At 50.2% G+C, this 24,173-nt stretch overlaps 1 long non-coding RNA gene across 1 annotated transcript; it reads right to left on the bottom strand.

Moving 5' to 3' along the window:
* Positions 1–111: 111 nt before the first annotated feature.
* On the bottom strand, positions 112–23,854 carry LOC140915301 (uncharacterized). The gene is made up of 3 exons (XR_012160126.1): positions 23,745–23,854; positions 21,502–21,663; positions 112–344 (listed from the first exon to the last, which is right to left on the bottom strand). It is a non-coding gene; the product is annotated as an uncharacterized LOC140915301 (long non-coding RNA).
* Positions 23,855–24,173: the final 319 nt, after the last annotated feature.

The following is a 24,173-nucleotide window of genomic DNA, read 5'->3' as shown; positions in this document are numbered from 1 at the left end:
AAACCTATTTTTAAAGCCATTTTTATCTGGAAAAAAGTTTTGGATTAAAAATGTCTAGCAGCATTCTGAAATGGGCAGCAGGCTCAAGAATTGGGCCTGTGACTCTAGAGAGGGGCTCCCTGGTCACCCACGGCCAGTTAAGTTGCACCCACCCCCAGAGCACAGAACGAGCTGCTCAGAACTCTCTGGTGAATCCTGTGGATTTCCAGCAGAACAGCTTTCCACACTCATGTTCTCTGCTGGTTTCAAGCAGGGACCTTCACTGGCTTGGAAGAACTGGTGCCATTTAGATAGCCCACTCCCAGGGTTTCCTCATGCCTTCCAATGGGGCCCGTCATTAGGATCTGTGAAGGGTTGGAGGAGAAAACATTATTTTCTTTTTACAGAGCCAATTTGATCACTCGCCTGTGATAACCGCTCTCCTCTTCTGACACCGAAATTCATTTCCTAGGTACATAGCACACAATAGGTTTCCAGTGCAAACAAAATTAAAAAATTAAAAAAACCCAAGCCCACCACCGAACAACACAGAAGAGTTAAAAATAGCCACGCTGTGGAGCAGGACGTCAGAGCAGACACAGCACAAGCAGGGGGCCATGGGAGACGGGAAGGAGTTTTGGAGGTGATGCAGCAGGAGCAGGCAAGAGCACAGGGCAGGGAGATCGGAGTGGTAAGTGGCGGAGGAGGGGGCAGGGGGAGGGTTTGGATGTGGTGATAATGGAATGCAAAGAAGACTGGAGGATAAGGGTGACCTGTGTGGCCATGGGGTAGCGGAAGAGACACAGGGGGTGGAAGGTGTAGTAGAAAGAAAGCTTAAGATCTAAGTCCGTGTATCAAAGGCCTGGTATGAGGCCTGAGCTAAAGTAGTGGGCAGGCTTTGCTAATTTAAAGCAAAGTTAGCAAAGTCAGGTTGTGAGCAAACCTCAGGCTCTGCCTGCTTGCGGGCTCACAGAACCCGGCAAGCACAGGGCTGGTATTGCAGAAACACACACTCCTAAGACGTGCTCGGCAAACCCATCCCAATATCAAGTGGTACCAAAACATCCCCATATCAAAAATGGTACAAAACCAGGATAATGAGAACACACTGACCCCTCCTAAAAGATAAGGTCAGGATGACAGTATGTAATAAAAATGTTTTAATCAAACCAACATGTATAATGCGATGGGTGAAAACTAGTCATGTCAGAGGGGCAGTACTAACTTGTTTGTATTAGGGTATAAAGATGTATCTCAGAGGGAGTCTCTTTGTCCGGTCTAGGGAGGAATGGAAAGTCCCACCGTTCACTGAGCTGGTCCACTGTTACATGCATACATGTATTAGCGGTCCCGTAGAGTCTGCAGGATAGTAGTACCGTGCTTCATCAACAACAAACCTGGCTGGATACCTTCATCCCTTAATGGATCTTGTGGTCACTGGGCAGTTTGATTGAGGTCTGCCGTGCCAGCTGTCTGCGTGGGGCTGGGGCGGCACACAGAGGGAACACACACACAGCCAAACATCTATCAACATCTAACCACAGAAGGAGTGATACACGGCCAGTGGGTAGCAGAAGGCTGGTTGGGGGTGTACAGCAGGTGTGACAGATATCATGGTGTCACTTGCCCCACCACCCAAGCTGTGTATTGCAGTGGGCTTGGTCTCTGCACTGCCGTGGGTTTCTGTCCTTGGAAGTCCCCCATCAGGGGGTTATTCTTAGGTCCTGTGCTGGATGGGAGGAAAGCTGCCAATTCCCAGTCCCTGCCAGGAAAGTCCCTCCCGACTAGTTTATCAGAAACCAATGCTTCAAAGAGCGATCAGCAAAGCTTCCGTACGTTTGACATTTCACACAACGTATCCATTTGGCAGAGCCAGGATAAATGACACAGCGTGAAATATACTCCACCGCATCAAACCCTATAAATCAGCGAGATTCCTGGTTTCTAAATGTCATGTGTGGAATATGAACTCCTTGGGAACATCTGAATCAGGCCAGAGGGCCCCTCCCTCCAGCACACTCCCCCGCTTTGAACAGGGGGCTCCTCGGCTCCCCTTTGGAGCCAACGTGTCCCCATCAATTCTTGTGTGGGCCACTGCCGACTGTTGGCCCAACATGGCAGCACGTCCACATAGAGCTGCTCACAACCTGCACGGGATGTAGCCGTATGGAAAGAAATCTGCACCCAGAGGACACAGCTGGAGGACTCTGGCCGTGATGGACCAATGGGCCGATCTGGAATGGCAACACCTATGTGTCAGTATAGGTACACACACACAGGCCAGAGAGAATGGAGTCTGCATCCCTAGCGCTGCTCATGTGGATCCGCTGGAGGGGATGGATCCGCAGATGGACGGGGAGGGCAGAGGGGCTCTGCTCAGCAGGAGGAAGAGCCTACAGAATTGCTCTTTCCTCTTGAGATCTCCTGATGGGTAGGAGTGGGAGCTAGGCTGGGCTGGGCTAGTTACACAGTACTTTGGGGCTATGTGGGCGCTGAGCACTACTGATCAGGCATCCCAGAGCGCGGTGTGAGCAGCAAGCAGGAGTCACTGGCCGGAAAGCAGGTGCAGGCAGGTGTCATTGACGTGCTGAGGGTACAAGAGAGAAAGTGACTAAGGGGGAAGTGTCAGACACAGCAGCCTCCTATCCCCATGTCCTGTCCCCTACACTGGGCTCTCTGATCTCACTCATTCCTGTGTCACTCTGCTGGCTTCAGCAGAGTCACTCTGGATTTATACCAAAATCCAAACCAGATCCACTATCTTACTCCCACCTCCGGCCTCCTGCGACCAGCTTCCTTGCTACAGGTTCCATTCCTGTCTCAGCAGAGCTCACTCACCGAATGCCAAGCACCTCTCCTGCCTGCCGTGCAGCGAACACTGCCTTTTGCTGGCCCTGATTCAGGCCAGAGGAATGCTCCCCAGCTCTGACCTGGGCGTGTTCTTATGGTGAGCATCCTGGGGCCGGGAAGTTGATCTGCTCTAACTTGTCCCTGCAAAGCCGGGCTGGGACTCTCAGGAGAAGAGACATTCCCAGGAGATCTCTATCGCTTCCTCGTGTCTCGCTGGACTCGAAGAGAGCAGGAATGCAGCGGCCTCTGTTGTGGCCTTTGATGCTGCTGGTGCAGCCAGCTCCTGGAGATGTCAAAATTCACAAAGAAAGAGAGACAGCAACAAAAGTACCTTGCAGAGCTCCAGGTCATTTGGGGTTTGTGCTTGAGGCAGAGGGGGGACTAAATCTTAGCTGGCTTCCCCCACATACATGGAGAGGTGGTGACACAGCCTGATCCTGCCCATATACCACCTCCATCCCCCAAGAGCCGCTAGCAAATGCCCCTCCTTGTGGTCTCCTGCTGGGGCACGAGCCAACTCAGGTGGAGAGCTTCCTGGTCTCTCTGCCCCTCCTAGCACCGGGAGGCAGAATTCAGTCCCAGCTGTGGACCAGCACCTGGTGTTATTCAGGCACTCCTGGGGCTGGGCAGAGACCTAGAGCCAACCTGCCAGCCCTGCCTGCCTCTCCCTTCGGAGGGGAAATCTGCACACATATTAATCTCATCTCACACACGACCCCACCATCCTGATCCCAGAATCCATCTATTAGGGGATTTACATAAATTACCAGCTATCAATAGGGCGCACAAGGTGCCGGGGCTCTGATTCGAGGGGCTTGGAAACTGGCAGATAGGGAGGGGGAGGGCTCAGCGGGGCTGGAGAAAGGTCGCTCCCCAAGCGAAGGAGAGATTGGGGTGCTGGGAGCAGGCTGCACAAGGAAACAGAAGAGATTAACCGTCACCCCCACCTTTGTTTTAAATCCATATTAGTTTCACTGCATTCCTCAAACGCTGGGTCCCCCCAGCACCGCTGACGCAAGAGCCTTCTCGTCTGCGTTCAGCCCAGCCATCCCAGACTCCCTCACCCTCAGGAGTGGATTGAGCCTCATAACCCCCGCCCCCCATGGGGAGTACCCTCCCCATTTTGCAGATGGGAAACTGAGGCACAGGGCAGACTAAGCGACCTGCCCAAGTCTCACAACACTGCTGCAGAGCTGGGCATTGAACCTGGGTCTCCTGACTCCCAAGTCAAATCCCGCACCACTAGACCACCCTTCCTAACCCCACGCTACCTCCTTTCCAATCTCCTCTGCACACATCTCTTTTCTCCATCACCCCCTCCCATTGCTTGTGTTGTTTAATGCTGCGAGGCATTTGGGGATGCGGCTGTATGGAAACCCTGGCCCTAAAGCCAGCTGGTATCATGGGTGGGAGGCAGATGATGGACTGGACTGGGCTGTTCCATCTCTAAGGCCTCCACGCCTCTGTTCCTAGGCCTCCTGCAGAGACACATGGGGATTCCATGCAAGCCAGACTCGGGTAGATGGGGGAAACGTGCAGATGTGAACGGCCGACGCAACTAAGGCCTCGCCCACCTGGCTCTGGAGAGCGCTCTGAGCGGTACGTTCATCCCAGTTTCCTTTAGCACTGTCACTCAGGGAGGCCTTCTGCAGCATCGCGTATTCACTCTCTAAATTGATGCCCAGTTTCGAGTTCAGTCACCTCCTTTCTAAGCCACAGGAACTCCTGGGAAAAGAGATCCAGGGCTGCACAAGAGCAATGAATGGATTCTGGTGCCAGCTTGTGTGTAACATGGATTTCTCCGGGTTCCTTTAATGTCTCTGCCACTGACTCACTCTGGGGATTTTGGCATGTCATGTCATTGCTCCGTGCCTCAGTTTCCCCATGGATGAAATGGGGGTAATTCCATTTCCCTCCCTTGCAGTGCTGTTGAGGGGTCTCAGTTAATGGTTGCAAAGCCACTTCGGAGCTGTAGCTGAAAGGCTGGCAGGAGAGGGCACAGATACCTGCAAAGGTTTCTCTTTATTCTATCATTTCCTGAAGCAGGGCCTTGTGCCAGGGCACACAAACTGAAGGACTTCTCACTGTGCCAGACTAATGACTTGGCGTATGGCATGCCATGACCTGCACCAGCATCTCCACTCATGCTCCCGAGCCCTGTGCAGATTGGCATAATGCGCCCATGTTCCTGTCTTGTTTGCCCACTCCACTTCTCACTCTACTTGGGATGGGACACATCCACCATCCCAGGAACCTCCCCTTAGTGTGGGCCTTTTTAAGTGGGAGACGGGCTATATGTCCCCTTCTTGTTAAACTCTACAATGGTTCATCAGCTCTGGGGGTTAGGGATAATTCTTGGATAGGACAATGGAGCCGACTTCTCCCTCAATGCACAGCCCTAAGGTAGAGAAACCCCCATTACCACCAGCCCTCTGGTCCATCTGGAAGGAGACCCAGACCCTGTGTATTAGCAGGGGTAAAAGAGCAACTTTTCCCATAGTGTTTTGCTGCCCCTTTGAGGCCAGTGGGGGGATTGCACCCTACCTGACTTGCAAGGGAAGTGACTCCATAAAAGTACATCTAAGCAACAAGTCATTCGTTCACACCCCAGACAGACGTCGGCGGGAGATTACTGGTCTAGGGGAAGAGCGGTGGAAAGGGAAGCAGAGCCAAGCGGGCAGCCCTGGCTGAGTGACAGATCAGTTGTGGTTGTTGCTTGGGCCCCTGTGTGGAGTGAGTTGGTGGATCTCAATTCAGTTCCTAGGGACAGATGTCCACACATGACAAACCCACTCACACAGCTGGCACCCAGGGGCCGTCTCTGGCAGTCTCAGCAAAGAGGCCAAGAATGGAATGAGTCAGAGAGTCAGACCCCTCGAAAAGGATATAGGCAGCGTGGGAGGAACTTGCCCTGCAGCTGCCTGTGCTCCATTCCTTCCTCTGGATGCACAGAGCCCTCCTGGCTCCAGGGCCGGCAGAGAAAAACCTGACAGACTATAAGCTCTTTGGCGCAGGTGCCAGCTGTTTGTGAATGTACGGCACCCTGCGGAATGGGGCCCGGTCCATGGGTTACTGACAGTGATCTGCAACCTTTCAGCAGCCTCTGAAATCCACCACAACTTCCTTCATACCATGGGGAAGAGTTCAGTCTACTCCAACTTCTCCACCACTGAGAAAGCAGCTGGTGATGCAGAAGAGGTGTTGCAATCCGCCCCAGGCAGAGCAGTCCTGAAGCTGAGTTACTGTATGGAGAAGCCAAGCAAGAAAGGCAGAACTTTTCCTTGAGCTTTTCTCTCCAGCTGCATCTACAGTAAGAGCCCAAAAGGAGGAAGACAAGCAGATCCTGGGGCCTTTAAGCAAAAGCATGGGCACAGCGCGCCTAAGCAGAGAAGGGGTCGGCCGGGAAAACATGTGTGACTGCAGGACAGTGGCTGCATCCATATGTGGGTATCTGCGTGTTTGCATGTATTAGTGCATGGTGTCTGGATCCTGGTTTCACCTGTATGTTTTTATGCGTGCATGTCTGGGGGTCTCTGCACACACATGCATGTGAGTTAGTGTGTGTACGCATATGGATGTGTTGGTACAGGAGGGTGTATGTGAGCATGCACTGTTTCTACAGCACCTAGCATAATGGGGTCATGGACCAGGACTGGGGCTCCTAGATACTACTGCCATGCAAATAAATAAGGAATGTGTGGGTATGATCCTGTTTCCCTGTGTGTTCACAGCTGTGTCTCTGCCTAGACAGAGGTGGAGCCAGTGCTCAGCTCTGGCTCAGGATTAACTCCGGGCTAGTGTTTGGCCTGTGAAGTAAAACCACAGATAACATTGGGGCCCTGATTTGAGGGCACTGAAATCTCAAGCTGTGCTCCCCTCAGCTCAGCCCCACGTAGTGAAAATCTCATGAAAACAGCTGCTCTTGAGAGATTGCAGAGGCATCCAAGTTGGCACCAGAAACGATAGGCTCCCTCCAGCTTCTTGGTCAGTCTCAAAGCTGGAACTAGAGGGTGGTTCGGAGCCAGCTGGATTTCAGACTGTCCCCTCCCCAAAATTCAAAGGAGCTGAGAGTCTGAGTCCTGGGTTTGGCCCATCTCTGTTTGTGTTTCTGAACATGTGGGCATATGTGAACACTGACCTGCTAAATGCTGCATGAAGACAGGCCAAGCCTGAAATACCCTCTCCAAGCATGACAGGTAACTCCAATGCCCTTTCTCAGCCTTCAGCAACTCACTAGGCACAGAACTACTGCAGATCAGGGGTCAGCACACTCCAAAACAGACCCAGTAACTGCCCAACACTGAAGCAGGTTCCTTTAAAATAGCTTCTCACCTGCCCCAAACAAATACTGCCCTGTTGAGCCCATATAGAACAAGGGCGCCACTCTGTGGCGAGACGGAAGAATTTCACTTTCACAAACTGATCACAGTGGCTGGAAGGTCGGTGACCATGTGCCCCATCTCCTTGAGGATATCCTGCAGTGCAGCCGCTGTGCCCAGGAATGCACATTCCTGCTGGTCGCGCATTCAGCCAAGTTAGCAGCTGCTGCTCGTTCAGTGCAGGACTCTCCTGTGTGCTGACCAGCCGGTGAGTCAGAAGTCCTGATATTCTCCCTTTATCCTGGCTAACTAGAGCTTTACCAGCTTGACAAGCTTGAACTAGAGCTTGTATCCAAGCCCAGACACCTTAAAGCCATCCCAATTTCTTTACTTGTTTCCTCTTAGCCCTGAGTACAAAAGGCCGCATGGGGCCCAGAGCTCCCTCACCCATAGGCTGGACTGTAACCCCATTACTGGGCTCACTCAGCCATTCTCAAATGAGCCCCTTAAAGCAACCCCAGGACTGGGTTGCACTTACCACTGCTGCCCAATGCTGGGCCAGAACTTCCACTGCCAACTGCCCCTTTAACCGCAGAACCAGGACGTAGCTACCAGCCTATTCAACAAGCCACCCCAATGCCAGGCTGTACTGCATCACCAACAGCTCCACCAGGGATCCACCTCCAATACCTTCCCTGCTGCCCCTCCCAAGGAAAAGTTAGTTAGCATGCACAGACCTTACGGGTGCTCAGGGGGGAGCCAGGCACATCTTCAGCACCATACTTGGAAGATGACAGGCAGTAACTATACCATTGTTGCAGAGATGGTAGGCCATAACCTGACAGCTGCACAACTCCTCCAAGGGTGACATGGTAAGCTGGCACGTGCTCCAGGAGTGAAAGGTTGCCTGGAAGCAACAGACATTAGCCGCCTAGCCGTACAGCTATGGAGTAACCATGCCGCTGCTCCAGGAGCAGTCAGAAATGCCCTGACAGCTGAACAGCTCCTGTCAGAGGTGACAGGCAATAACTGCCTCGCTGTGCAGCCACTCCGGGAGGGACAGGTAATCATCACCGTACAAACACACCAGCGCTCCAGAGGTGTCAGGCAATCACTGCACAGCCACTCCCGAGGTGGCAGGCAACAATCTGACAGCTGTACAGCTACTCTAGAGGTGACAGGTAATAATTGTAGAGCTGTGCAGCCACTCCAGGAGGGACAGGTAATCATCACAGTACAAGTACACCGCCACTGCAGAAGTGACATGCAGGGATGCAACAGCTTTACAGCTGCCCCTTGTGTGCAAGGCAAAAACGGAATCTGAAAAGGTGACCAACAACAATCTGACAGCTGTACAGCCACTCCAAGAATGACAGGCCTATTTCACCTAGTGGGATCACAACAGCCTGTGACATGCCCAGCGGTAAGAGGCTGGCATGGCACTCAGTGCAGCATCACCACCTACAAGACTCCTACTGCTGGACAGCCTTCTCGGGGTGACAGGCACAGCAGGGTCAGTGTACACAGTGATTCTGCAGTTGCAATCTCAATGGTTTATTCCAAGGGTTGTGAAGAAAATCTTGCCAAACAGACCTGAGTGTGCATCCCCCCAATGACGTCTGCAGACAGCCTGAACTAAGATCTCAGAAAGGTGTAAACTGCCCCCATCCACCACAATAGGATGTTGGCTCTGGAACTCAAAAGGGTTATTTAAAATGACAACAATGATGATTTCAACGCTGCTGATTTTAGCAGAAACTTCCAGCTAATGTGCTTATTCCACAGCCCTAGACTGCACCTAATAACTTCTCCAGTTCTAATAACTTCAGCTGCCCCTTACAAGCTGTCCAAACCTCCAGCTTGCCCCCGGACAACTTTGGCAGTGCCATCAGCATTGTCAAGATCAACATTTTTGGCATGCTGAAGACTGGAAATTACCTTGTCCCTACAAACGAGTTGAACTGACCATCAACCCCTCCCAAACCAGTTCAATCAGTTCCCGATTTAATTCAGAAAATTCATCCATTTCCTAATTTATGCGCAGTGGGAGCAACGCAGAATCCAGGTGTCTTGCTGCAGAATCCAGCGGAGCTGCGCGTGGAGTATGCAGAACCCAGGCAATGACTGAACAGCTGTACAGACCCCCTGAGACGGGCAGACAGTAGCCCCAGGGGTAACAGGCCAGAGTCATCCAGAGTGACCTTAGAGTGGTATTGCTGACCTGGTGTAAGAGACCATAACCAAACAGCTGCACTACCCATCCAACCACTGCAGGCACTTACTGTGCGGCAGCATGGCTCCCACAGGCAATAGCCAGACAGGAAGGGCCTGATCTTCAGAGCTGCTCAATCCCCGCAACCGTGACTGAAGCCAACAGGAGCTCTAAATGCTCAGCCCCTCACAGGCAGGCCTGGGGTGCCTTCAAACCAGCAGCAAAGCCTCGCGCCAAGCAAGGTGCCCAAATGCTGTGGAATTCCGGGAGACGGCTCAGGGATGTTGGAAAGTATCACCCGCTCCATGGATGAGCCCTGTTCCTTCCCACTCAGATCTCAGGCGCTTTCTCTCCAGATGAGCCCAAGCCACAAAGCTGAAGGGGTGTCTGAATGAGAGGTTCTCCTAAGCCCCATGGTGGGCCTCTCCTTTCCCGGTTCGCCCACCCCCTGGCGCCACAGCAATGCTGTGACCTGTGCTCACGTCAGCTGTCAGTGTGGTTCCTACAGTGCCAGGGCATGGCCCACATGCCAGCTAGTGCTCCTTAAGCCTGTCCGTGGGCTACAGTCACCTGCCCACTCCAGCAGCTGAACCCTGCCCTGACTGGGAACAGAACAGGGTCATGGAGGCTGGTTGTTGGCAGTGGGACTCAGAGCCTCTCACCTCCAGCCCCCAGTAGCAGGACTGAGAGGAGCTGCCTTGTGATGATCACTGGAGGTCCAGGGGAAATGTGGCTGGGGCTCGGTCCCATACCCCGTGCACAAGGTATCACCATCAGGAGAAACACAAGCACCAGCCGGCAGCCTCTGAAGAGAGGCCATGGGGGTACAGGCCAAGGAGACTGGCAGGTGAGGATAGGGTTGCTGGACAGGAGCATGCAATCCAGGGGAAATCCCCCTACAGCTGTTTCCCTGCAGACCTGCCTCCTCCCCACACGTACTCACGTGTACCTGGGAAACTGTTCCCAAGTCACCTGCAGGGCTCTCCATTAGCGCTCTCCACCTCAACTTGAAGAAGCTGCTCAGAGGAACCTGTCCCTGGGGGAACCATGTGTCTGGAGAACACAGCTGGGATCCATCCCACTCACCACTCCACACATGAGCCATGGGGACAGCTTGGGGACAGCCCATGCCAGTGCACATGGATCACACACACAATGGACAGATGCCTCAAAGCCAACCTTCCCTTCAATGTTTGCTCACATTCATAATGGAATTGGCCTGTGTTTGCACTGCCCCGTCATTTGGCCTTCACTCTCCCCCAGTCCTCCTGTCATTCAGCCTCCCTCACACCAACTGTGGGGAAGTTTGAGCTCCAGTCGTCAATTTCACACTTGAAGGTGCTACTAAAAATTTACTCTGCTCTTGGTTGTTAACCTAAGCCATCCAATCAGGGAGCAAAACTTATATCACATGACTTATGGAACTCATCACTAGCACAACTCAGATTCTGAATATTCACACATGAATTCTCGCTGAAGAGGTCCACCAGCTGCTTTGAATGCAGAAGGACCCTGAGAATTTCACCATCTTTGCCCAGACAATCCACAAACGGGCTAAGTGCATCCAGTAAACAATCCATCACAGATTATTCAGCCAGCTCTAAACAGGACCTGGGAGAACACTCCCCTCTACTGCTGCTCCCCAGGATCCTGGAAAAATTGTGTCGTTCTCCCCACACACACAAACACACACACATAAACGGACAGCAGGCAATGCTAACACAGTGATACTTTGGAAAAGGCTACAGTGACTCTCAAAAGAATGAAGCTGGGGGAGCGGGGGCTTTCTAGGTCCAGAGCATAACAAGTTGTCATGTGGCCCCCAAAGCTATGAAGAGCACAGGGTTGGGTTCTCAGCACTGCTGAGCGGTCTCAGGTCCTATCAAAGCGGCTGGAGTTGTGGGAGGCCAGCACTTGGGAAAAATCAGGTCCCTACTGTCTAGCAGGAGTGACTCCCATCAGACCCTGGCTATGCCGTGCACTGCTGCAGACACAGAATCAGGCTGTGGGGTCTGATTTTCAGAAGCAGCCAGCCCTGGTTTCACTCTGTTTCCACTGAAGTCCTTGGGAGTTTTCTCACTGCATGTAGTTGGAGCAGAGTTAGGTCAACCTGAGTGCTTTCAGAAAATCCCAGTGATACAGTATTTCTACAGCATCACACGTAAGCAAACAGGCTTTACAGAGAATGGGCCTACACAGAGGTGTTACACTAGGCGCTGGGCATGCACAAAGTAAGAGACAGTCCCTGCTCCACGCTCTGTTTGCGGTCTCAATGGACAAGACAAAGGATGTGTTCTCCCCATTTTGCAGGCGGAAAATGGAGGCCCAGAGAGATTCAGTGATTTGGTCAAGGTCATAGGAATCCTGATTCCCTGCTGAGCACCTTATCCACAAGCTCTCCCTATCGGGGCAGGGGAGAGGAGAGCCTGCATCACCACTGCTAAACCTTCTGCAGGAGCTTGAATGTCCTGAGCAGCCAGCGGATTGGTGGGGAGCGCCAATCAAAAGTAGGGAATTGTGAATGCAGCTGAGTTTGGATCCAATTCAGGGGGCCACAGCTCCGTTCAAAGGATATATATGCCCTATAAAGGACAGTGTGTTGCATTTAACTTAGTCAAGGTGTGAGGGGGGTGTGGGTTTTATGGACAGCACTTTTGGGCTGGCCTCGTCACCATTCCTAAATACAGCCAGCAATTAGGATGGAGGCTGGGTCCATACCTGTCATATTGGCAGATAGGTGTTCAAAGCCCTGAGTTTGAAGCCAAGTGTGTATGTCTGTACTGACCATGTATGGATATCCACAGGGATTCATTAGCCGTTATCACAATGGGGGCGTTATTGCATGCATCTGATGCATGTGTGTCCGTTTCAGCGTTGATCTTTATGAATCAGAGACTGCAAAGTGAGAATCTGGCTGCCCCTCATCTCAGAGTGCAGACGGGGCACTGCACAATAAAGGGACAAAAGTAAGAGAAGGGTGGAAGGGAAGGCAATATGGTCTAATGGAGAAGGCATATGATTAGGAGCCATGGGTTATATTCCCAATTCAGAGGCTTACCTTCAACAACTCACTTCATCTCCCCCTGCTACCGTCTGTCTATTTAAACTGCAATCTCTTCCTGGCTGGGCCTGTCTCTTCCCGTGTTTGCACAGCACACAGCACAAGGGGCTCCTGAACTCTAATTAGATTAATAATTAAAATTACTAGGATTATTTTGTAACTAAACTGAAGTGGATGAAAATATAAACAGAGCCATTTATTCAACACTCCCACCATTGTTGCCCATTTATTATACACAGAGTCGAAAGTGGGTGCATGACACGGCACAAACAGAAGATGGTACAGTCCCTGCCCCACGGTCTAAAGGCTTGATCCTGCAAAGAGATTGATGCAGCCCTCATACTGCCCTGCCAGAGTGCCTCAGCGCAGATCCAGAGAAGCCACTACCAGAGAAAAGGGAGGAGATCAGCCTCTGTGGCAGATTGGCTCCTTGGCTGCTCAGCTGAGCCCACAGTCACACACTGGCCAAGCGTATCTTCGTCCCTGTCATGGCTGCACCACATCTATGGGCCCATGATTTTAGATCCAGAGGACCGAGGTTCAAGCCCCATAGAAGACCCACCCAGGTGGTGGCTTACATGGGGATCTGAACTGCTGGTCCTCTGATGTCTGGGATGAGCTTCCCCAGCCAGTGAGTGCTGGTGGGGATGAAGCTTTGAGGGATTAGCAGGGGTGAATGTGGGCCAGTATGGTGTACCAGTAAGAAGCCAACGTTAACGCGCTGCCGCGGCAAAGGACCCTCTTGGGTGCTGCCCCAGGGCCAGCGATTTAAAAGGGCAGCAGCCAGAGCCCCCATCCCTTTTAAATCACCACCAGAGCCCCGGACAGTGCGGGCCAGGCAGCATGGTTGGGCTGGCTGGGGGAGGTTCACCCCCCCAACCCCGCCCCTTCCGCCCGAGGCCCCACCCCTTCCAGCCAAGCCCCAGAGCTGGGCCCCATACCGGTAAGTGTTTAATATTACTTTCATCTCTAGGGATTAGCCACTAATCCACTTGATCCCGTGACCGTGACAGGACAGTTCTGAGTCAGTGACTACAAACATCCTCTTCAAAACGTAGCAGTAAATGGCCAGGCTCTTTCAGGAGCAGAGGGGTGGGCTGGACAGCCACCTCCTGGCTCCCTCCTCTCTAGGCACAGACACCTGGCCATGGGACTGAAACCCCTGGCAGCTGCCTTGCTCTGGAGGACAAGGCTTGTTGAGCATGGCTGAGTGATCCCAGCCGCTCCTGTCATCACAGCTGCATGAATCCTCGTTCTCCCAACACAAGGCTCGCTGCCTCTCTGTATCACCCCATTACATTGCTAATATCTTATTGTTCTTTAAGATTTTGAAACTTGCTGGGAAACATTTACAGATAATTTTTTTTTTTGCCTGCAGTCACTGTGCCTAATGCCCAGTCATTGAGTGCCATATGTGTTTATATGCACTGCAATTTTCCACTTGATTACATTTTACCACAAACAGTTTCATCCACTCTGCAAAGACAGCAGCAACATATCCATAAGGTTCAGAGCAGCCCGAAGAGCGCCACCAGCCCAGACCGACAGAGCTCAGACAGCGGCACGGCCAGTGTCCAGAGCAGCCCAAACAACCGACTGAACCGACGCCCAGATACCTCCAACATCATATCCCAGGATGTCTCGAGCCTTCCAGACCCCTAGATGGAGCACACAGAGTTACCCTGCCGTCCCTAGCTTGCACCTGGAATATCTGGCTGTCTGAGAGGCAGCAGAACACCTGTAAGAGGAGGGCACACCTTAGACAACTCAGGCTATCCACGAGATACAGACTCTCCTTGGCGTTCCTGGGCACCTGGAGCTGAGCACACAGCTGTTCTGTGAGAAGGTAATAGCACCACATGCCAAGAATATTTTGTTCCCCTCTCTGTCCCTGGGCCCCAGACCGTCTCTGTCAGCGGGTTCTGCATGCCTAGGCTCTAGCATGGCCTCTAGGCAATCTGTCTGAGTGGTACCTTTCCCCCAGGGCAGAGGTTGTCAAGCTTTTCTAAAGCATGGCTCACATCTCACGGGTTGTCTCATGGAGCACGTCTTTCCCATTTGCAATCGGGTGGGCCATCTTTTCTCCCATTCACAACCACACAACATCCTGGCAGCACCTACAATTGCTTGCATGGGAAAAACTCCTATTAACAGCCATGAGCTTTGGATCAGGCCCACTGTGACTGTTTAGGCCCACAAGTCTGTCCTGCTCTGAAATGATCGATGTCACCAGCAAAGTTGAGGTACTGGATGTAGGAACATAGAAGCACAGAATCATAGACATTAAGGTCAGAAGGGACCATTATGATCGTCTAGTCTGACCTCCTGCACAACGCAGGCCACAGAGTCTCACCCACCAACTCCTGTAACAAACCCCTAACTTATGTCTGAGCTATTGAAGTCCTCCAATCGTGGTTTAAAGACTTCAAGGTGCAGAGAATCCTCCAGCAAGTGACCCGTGCCCATGCTGCAGAGGAAGGCGAAAAACCCCCAGGGCCTCTGCTAATCTGCCCTGGGGGAAAATTCCTTCCCGACCCCAAATATGGCGATCAGCTAAACCCTGAGCATGTGGGCAAGTCTCACCAGCCAGACACCCAGGAAAGAATTCTCTGTAGTAACTCAGGTTCCACCCCATCTAACATCCCATCACAGGCCATTGGGCATGTTTACCGCTAGTAGTCGAAGATCAATTAATTGCCAAAATTAAGCTATCCTATCATATCATCTCCTCCATAAACTTATCAAGCTTTGTCTTGAAGCCAGATATGTCTTTTGCCCCCACTGCTTCCCTTGGAAGTCTGTTCCAGAACTTCACTCCTCTGATGGTTAGAAACCTTAGTCTAATTTCAAGTCTAAACTTCCTGATGGCCAGTTTATATCCATTTGTTCTTGTGTCCACACTGGTACTGAGCTTAAATAATTCTTCTCCCTCCATGATATATTTATAGAGAGCAATCGTATCTCCTCACAGCCTTCTTTTAGTTAGGATAAACAAGCCAAGCTCCTTGAGTTTCCTTTCATAAGACAGGTTTTTCATTCCTCAGATCATCCTAGTAGCCCTTCTCTGTACCTGTTCCAGTTTGAATTCATCCTTCTTAAACATGGGAGACCAGAACTGCACAAAATATTCCAGATGAGGTCTCACCAGTGCCTTGTATAACAGTACTAACACCTCCTTATCTCTACTGGAAATACCTCACATGATGCATCCCAAGACCGCATTAGCTTTTTTCATGGCCATATCACATTGGCGGCTCATAGTCATCCTGTGATCAACCAATACTCCAAGGTCCTTCTCTTCCTCTGTTACTTCGAAGTAATGTGTCCCCAGTTTATAACAGAAATTCTTGTTATTAATCCCTAAATGCATGACCTTGCACTTTTCACGATTAAATTTCATCCTATTACTATTACTCCAGTTTACAAGGTCATCCAGATCTTCCTGGATGATATCTCGGTCCTTCTCTGTATTGGAAATACCTCCCAGCTTTGTATCATCCACAAACTTTATTAGCACATTCCCACTTTTTGTGCCAAGGTCAGTAATAAAGAGATTAAATAAGATTGGTCCCAAAACCGATCCCTGAGGAACTCCACTGGTAACCTCCTTCCAGTCTGACAGTTCATCTTTCAGTGTGACCCGTTGTAGTCTCCCCTTTAACCAGTTCCGTATCCACCTTTCAATTTTCATATTGACCCCCATCTTTTCCAATTTAGCTAATAATTCTCCATGTGGAACCGTATCAAATGCCTTACTGAAATCAAGGTAAATTAGATCCACTGCGTTCCCTTTGTCTAAAAAATCTGTTACCTTCTCAAAGAAGGAGATCAGGTTGGTTTGACACGATCTACCTTTTGTAAAGCCATGTTGTATTTTGTTCCAATTATCATTGATCTCAATATCCTTAACTACTTTCTCCTTCAAAATTTTTTCCCAGACCTTGCGTACTACAGATGTCAAACTAACAGGCTTGTAGTTACCAGGATCACTTTTTTTACCTTTCTTTAAAATAGGTACTATGTTAGCAATTCTCCAGGGGTACAACCCCTGAGTTTACAGATTGATTAAAAATTCTTGCTAACAGGCTTGCAATTTCATGTGCCAGTTCCTTTAATATTCTTGGATGAAGATTATCCGGGCTCCCCGATTTAGTCCCATTAAGCTGTTCGAGTTTGGCTTCTACCTCGGATGTGGTAATATCTATCACCATAGGCCTTTCTCACTTTATCCCTACATGTTCTGACCTCAGTAAGGTAGCTTTCCTTGCTAATCCCTCCCATCTTCCCTTCCTTGTAGGCTTTCTGCTTTTTCTTAATCACCTCTCTGAGATGCTTGCTCATCCAGCTTGGTCTACAACTCCTGCCTATGAACATCCAGACTAACAAAACTGTCCCCGCTCCACAACCAGGGCCCCCGGTAGAGAAATGCAGTGTGAATTCTATTCCTTTCTTTGCATCCGTTGCCCCTGGAGAACAGAGGATGTAGCAGAGGATTTCCAGCTACTGGGGACATCTGCACAGACACTACAGCTGGGGGACATTTTTTTGAGGAATAGTTTATTCACCAAAATATGCAGCTTCAGTTGATCTCAAACCATTTGCAAATTTGACACAAGTTTGGCCCAAAAAATTATTTCAGGCTACAGTCACAAGGGGACGTCAGCTTCATTCACAACCCAACTGGAGAAGTAGGTGGTGGTACCAGTGCTAGCCTTATAACCCTTTCCCAAGTAGTTAGAGCACTCACCTGGAATGGGGGAGAAGGCAGGTCAAACCTCACTCTGGAGCAGGGGTTTGAACCCGGGTCTCCCCCGTCCTAGGTGAGTGCCCTAACAGTTATAGGAAGGGCATCACCAACACCTTCTCCGTGAATCTAGCTCTTTAAAAATACCTGGACACAAAACATTTCGAGTCGAACAGTGTTTTGTTTGACCTGAAATGGACTTTTTGATTTGCCTAAAATCCTGAAAGAGTTCACATTCGATTCAACCCAAACCAATTCTTTCTTTTCTTTAGAGCTGCCAATGAATTAAAAATCAGTTATCCTCCCAGCTCTACTAGACATGTCAAATAATCTGTCTAGGTACTTCCCCTCCATATATTCTAGGTTACATGGACTCTGTGTTCTTAGTTAGAGAAAACCAAGAGCTCTCAAACCTAGCTCAGGGGAGTTTACTTCAGAGCAGCTTCCTGGAAGAGCTCCTTCTACACTTCTATCGCTAGGTCAGAGCTGGGTGGGAGACAGTTTGCAAGTGGGGACCACAGCTTCAAGCAGTACAATTCAGCTGTATACTCAGGCTGCAGTGTTTGTTATTCTCCCTTTATCCAGATCTGTGCATGAGATAGCCAGTAAGAGGGGCTGCATACCCAAGGCTCATTATTCTATTACATGAATAGGTTTTCAGATGGGTTTTGGATCTAGCTCATCTCACTGCAGACCTTTAGGGATTTTGCCCAGGCCACCTGGTCCTGCACGGATCACCTGGCGTAACATGATGTGGCATAGGACAGGCATGTGCTAGGCCTGGTTCTGCTCTCATGCTGGTGTAAACTAGGAATAACTCCACTAATGACACTGAAGTTGCCTGGTGTCAAACCAGCATAAAGCCAGAACACAGTCAGGCTAAAGCCACTGTGATTTTAGCAACATTTGGACATTCCTTCCCCCAGCATGAGGGAGAGTTTTCAGATGTGACCTGTGATTTTGGGCATCTCACATTTTGATTACCAGCTCTCAGAAAGTATACTGCACATCCACCCTCTGAAAAATCCGGCCTTTTTAAAGGGTCTCACTTTGGGTTCTCAGAGTCACTAGTGACTTTTGAACATCTCAGCCATAGGATGGCTAGGTAACTCGTGTTACTATTTCACATTAATGTTTTCCATCATGGTCAGTCGTCATTTGTATGAGATGGTGAGAAAAAGGCGATTCCCTCTTTTAAAAACAATGATAAAACTGAGTTTGCAAACAAAAGTAACAATAGAATTCAAATGAACTGCTGGAGTTCAGAGCTACCCTTTCCCATGTTAGTATACTCCCTTTGAGCTTGGAGGGAGAGAGGAAATACTGCAGTGAACTGGTGAACGCATGTGTGTCACCACTGACCTCTACTGGTTGTGGTCAGAACTGCTCAACTGTGCATCACCAGCCCTATACTGCAAAGTCCCTGAGGATCATCCTTTAGCAGTGGCTTTGAAGAAGGGGGTGAGATTTACCCCCCAAAGAAAGCCATGACATTCTAAATGGCCAGGGTGGGCAATTTAGAGACAACCATAAAATCCATAGCTGTCTAGGACTTGTTACCATACTTTTTAGCCAGCCAAGCTGATCAAGGTCCAGGCACTGATAGCATTTCGTAAGCTGGCCTGTCTCATTACTCGCATAGATCCTTTCTGCAGGTGACTAGCACTGGATAAACGCTGTTAAGGACACTGGACAATTTCACCTCTTTTTACGTTTTTATATTTAGGAAAAGTTACTTACTCCATTTTCTTGGCTCTGACAATTCAACCACCGGCGTGTCGCTCAGACAATCTCAGGCTCCCTCTGGAAAATACAGATCCACTAGACAATGATCTGTGGCCCCAATGGGCCACCTCCGAGCAGCTAGAGGACTTACCCAAAGTGAGTCAGATTCGGAGCTGGGAGTAGCGCTCAGGTCTCCTGACTGCTAGTCCTACACTATAACCACAAGGCCAGCCGCCCTCCCCATCAAGCTGTGCAGTATGGGCATGGTTGTTCATGGTGTGTTCCCACACAAAGGGCTCTGGTTGGGCGAAGTGCGATCACCTGCCCATGGCCCAGTGGGGAACCACCACAGCTCTGCCCAGCAATTGCAATCCTCTCTTTAAACTCTGCTGTGCAGAGTCTCAGGCACAAAATCAATACCCCCTTTAAGGAAACATCAGTGTGAAACAATGAGATGGTGACCTCCTCACCAGGCTCTTTCTATGCTGCTGCCGTTGGAGGTCAGGGGCATGCTGCGGGCTGGCTGGGAGGTACATGCAGCTGTCTTTCAACAAGGGTGCCCAAGAGGAGCTCTGCCTTTAGACACGTTGCTGCAGAGCTAGCACCCCCCTGGCTTTGTGTCACTTCATCCTCTGGAGACACAATTTGTCTTCAGTGCCAACAGGCGAGGAAAGACATGGTGAGGGAGTCCCCACTCACCTTTCCTAGTAGCTGGTGGCCACACCACTTTGAATTGTGACTGTATCAGCTCACGCCACCCTGGGATTTCTCCGGTCTGGGGAAATCACAGGGTGCTGCAGAAAGTAGGTGATGCTCTCCGCTCTGAGTCTGTTGGGAACTTATCTACACCCCAGCACAGTGCCAGGGAACCCTGAGCCTACTAGAGATACCATCTTTCAGTTGGGATGTGTTCCTGAGCCCATCTAGGCACTAGTGATCTTGTGTGTTTCACAAGACGAGGCATGTCAGCCTCTACCTATGTGAAAGGGGGTAATTACATCCTTCCTGCCTAAACTCCTCCTCGAGTTTTATCAGACTAGAGGTTTCTTTTCCACTGTGTCCAGAAGTTTAGTGCCACTGTGCTGTAGCTGCCACATTTAGTGCCACTGTGGTGGCTGCATTTCAGTGTTGGGGAAAGTAATCCCTGCCTTCATCCGGTCTCCTTCATGCTCATGCCTGGCTCACGCTTACAGTTCCATACTGTAGCCTCTCATCTAGAAGGACCCTTTTGCTGTCCTCTAGGCTCAGCGTCAGGCACCTCTGCCCAGGTCAGCCATCTTTCATCATTTTCGACTCCCTTTTCTCTTTCTCCAACTTCCCATCTCTGGGATTTTTCATTTCAACCTCTCGCTGTATGCTGGGCCTTCTGACCCCCTCAGACTCCACTCTGAGAGGAGGAGTCATGTGATGCTGGGAGGTGGAGTTTGTCCACCCTGTGAAGAACAAGTCCTTCTAAAAGCCTGTGGAGCTACTGGCCTAGGGAGAGTGGCCAGGTTAAGAAGCCCCTCTAGGAGCAGAGCAACCCCCGTCCCATGCTGAAGCACTGGGATTCGGAGATCATTCCTGTTACGTAGAGGAGAGAGCCCCTCCAGCAGCACAGCACCCCTTGACCCCTGGCTGAGGTAGAGAGATGCTGCATAGCCAGCTGAGAATGGATGGACCATACTTCCCGCAGCACAGCTCTCTGGCCCTAGTCTGGCTCAGGCTCTGAAGGGCGTACGTACCGCATGCTCTCCCCAAGACTCTACTGGCTGTGGAAGCATGTAGCACATCCAGGCCATGATACAGTGTGTCCATGGGAAATGAAATAGACACACAAAGGCAGCCTTCTTCCGGTATAGGGCAAAAGGAATTCTGGGGGTAGTGATTCAGGCCAGCCTCCAGCCAGATACTGTGATCACAGGTGCCCTCGATAGTCCATACGCAGATGAGGTTAGAGTCTATAGCTAGATCGGGTGAGATTCCACAGAGGTGGGCGCCAGGGGGAGCCATAAAAGATGAATAGATTTTAAAGCCAGAACAGACAGTTATGACCATCTATCTTAACCTCCCCAGACACATCTATCCTTTCCCTTTGCTCCTTTCCCCTCGCCACCCCTCTCCTCCCACATCTCTTCCCTCCAGCCACTTGGGTGGATGCTGTTATTTCCTCCCTCCCTCCCTCTCCCCCCCCCCCCCCCCGCCGATTTCTTCCCATCCAACTTTGCAGTGAAACCAAGATTCGAGAAATGACATGTTCAAGTTGCAGGGAAACGACAGATCCATCACAGCTAACAGTAGCCCACATGGCGCCCGGCCTGGCTGGCGTCCCGCTGCCCATTTCCCAGCTGGCAGTGACAAGGGTCCCCAGTTTGCAGCGGTGTCACTCCGGCAGAAACGGCTGGGCTGATTGGTGAGAGAACATGAGGGTGTCAAAAAGGTGCTCGCAGACATTTCTTGGCTGCCTCAAGGAAATAAAGGCCATTGCTGAACCTGTCAAAATGATTAATAGCTTACACAGTATGGGGGGAGGGAGGGAAAGAGAATGGGAGGAAGGAGAGGAAGACAGATGGGACGGGGGAGATCTATGAATACTGGGAAGAGCAGGAGATTTAAATAAATACAATATTACCTTTGTGCTTGGAGAGGAGATGGGAATAAGCAACTCGAGGGGCTCATAAGTCACATGCCCAGAGATACAGGGGGAAAGGAGAAAGCCAGAAGATGAGTGGGCAGGAAGTGGGACGCTCCAACACCAGAATCAGAACCACAAGATCCAGGCCTGGGCCCAAGCCTATGGAACAATCAGAACAGACTTCAGAGTGCTACCCCAGGACCACCAGTTCCGTGTGTGGCATCATCTGAATGCAGGCTCACCAGTGCCAGGCCCCCAAAAGCCTGTGAGTGCTATCTTGGGAGTGGCAAGCTCATAGGGAAGCCCCACACAGTGCCAGATCCACATGAACAGCCCTGTGAATGCTGGCCTACAAACATAGCTTCACAAGCAGAGGCTGCCAAACTCCAGGCTGACAAATTCCAGGCCCCCCAGCTCCACTCCCTGGAACAGGTTGCCAGCATTTGCCCAACATTCTCATCCTGAGCAGCTGGCAGTCCTGCTGGAAAGTGTTTGTGTGTTTTGATAACATACTGTTGCAAGTGGCTTCTTGCCCCCATGTGATTATAAGGGAGGTGAAAGCAGCTCTGAGAGAGAGGAACTAGTATGTGGGCTGAGCAGTTCTCAAGGAGGAACGCTGGGAGCAGCCAAGCTCGGGGAGTAGGTTTGGGGTTGATTTTCTGTTTCATTTTGAGTTCCTTTGGGGAATACAGCCAAACCTCAGGAAATGCAGCTTGTGTGGTCTGCATTTAATGCAGGTTTGTCACTTGGGCTCAATGTATACAGGCTGATGCTTTTAGTTCTGAAGAGTCCCAGTTCAATCCCCTGTCAAACAAGATAATGGTCATTACACAAATATCTCCCACTGAGCCATCCAACCTTTCAAAACTAAAACAAAAATTCTAGCCTTCATTGAGGCAAATGAATCCAACGACTGTGGTGGTTCCAGACCAAACTGTTCTACGGACAAGACACAACCCAAAAAGTCAGAACAGACTTGGAAAGAAAAAAAATCAGCCTTTTCCCTACTTTCTGAACGCTCCAGAATGGCTCATCCAATGAACCTCAAGCTTTCCACACACAAACATCGCTCTGATGCACAAGAAGTTTCAAGCAGAAAGGACTTGTTTGAGGCAGCTGAGGGAGCAGCCAACACTGGGATTCTGGAAGAGAGCGAGAACTGGCTACAGCAGCTCCATAACTTGGTTTGGTTGTTCAGCACTCATGCACTTATTCTAAAGGCTACTTGGTAATAAACTGAGCTGCTCAAAAAACAGCCAAACAACAAAACCAAAGCCAGAAGACCAGGGTTTTGACTCATGCAAGCCCTGTCTAGAGTCAGGGTCAGTGAGGAAGTTCTACTCACAGGGAGCCCGCTCTAGAGCTGAGTTTAGATTCTGGTGCTGATGGACATGGGGATTCCTTGCCACCATGAGAAACAGTGCAATCGATTCCAGCTGTTGGGCACTGATTTTACCAGAGGCCTTTGTGATAGTTGGAACTGCTAGGACGGTGTCTTCCAAGAGTCTCCACTAGGATGTAGCTGTGACAATGCTTCTTGCTAAAAAAGTGTAATCAACCAACTTGAGTCTAGCGTTTTAGGAACACAGAAGCTGCCAGAATGGTCAGACATTCAAAGGCCAGAAGGAATCATTGTGATCATCTAGTCTGACCTCCTGCATAACACAGGCCAGAGAACTTCTGCAAAATAATTCCTTTTGTGTCTGACAATAGCTACCAACCAGATGCTTCAGAGGAAGGTACAAGAAACTCTGCAGTAGGTTGTTATGGGAATAGCCTCCCTCCAAGAAAAGTGTCTGCACTGAAGCAGGAGGGTTTATATTAAAGCTGGTCAACATTGTTTTGGATTTATAATTTCAGTGAAAAAATAGGATAAAATTTGAGTTCTTTCATCATTCTGTCGGATTTTGATCATTTCCTGTTTATATCCCTTCCAAAACTTTTTTTTTGCGGGGGGAGGGGGAGAGTTCTTACGGTTTGGGAGTTTTGTAAATGATTATTTCTCATTCTAAATCTGCAGTAAGTGTGAAAACTGCTGATGGATAGTGCAAAAGGGTAATTAGGGCTTAATGATTACCAAACATCCGTGCATGAATTTCTCTGGAGCCTAGAGTTGAAGGAAGTGATAAGAAACGAGCAAGTGAAGGAACATGGTAATGGAAACAGATAATTCTTCTGAAGTAAGGCGTAAACATTGTCAGGAGTTGTTAAGTAGCAAGACAGAACAGATTCCTGCTTACCTCAAAGTGAGCAGAAAATCGGTGTCTCCAGCCTCTTCAAGATCAATTGAGCCACTGAATGAAACTTTGCTTGTTGAAGTGGTAGAGCAGAATATTGTATCCAAGTTAAAACAGACGCCAAGGAAGGGAGGGGACTACGGGGTGAAAGGGGGAGAATGGAAGCATGGAGGGCAGAAGGAGTGGGGAGGGAATTGGAACAAACACCCAGCCAATCAGGAGAGGGGGCAAAATGTCCAGCCTGAAAAAACTAGTTGACCACTGATAACATCAGAAGCCCTTGCACTCTGCACCCTCTCTTCTCTGCTCCTGCTGACTGAATTTCTGGGTAATGGTTTCTTCCTTCCCTGAGCTCACATGGCTTAGAAAAGGGGTGAAGGCCTCATAATTGGTTGAATCAATTTGAAAGAGGACCAATGGCCTAGCTTCCCA

The sequence above is a fragment of the Lepidochelys kempii genome, chromosome 7 (genome assembly GCF_965140285.1).
Source record: "Lepidochelys kempii isolate rLepKem1 chromosome 7, rLepKem1.hap1, whole genome shotgun sequence".
Taxonomy (NCBI): domain Eukaryota; kingdom Metazoa; phylum Chordata; order Testudines; family Cheloniidae; genus Lepidochelys; species Lepidochelys kempii.
Note: the sequence above shows the minus strand (reverse complement) of the source record. Positions and strands in the feature narration are given on the sequence as shown.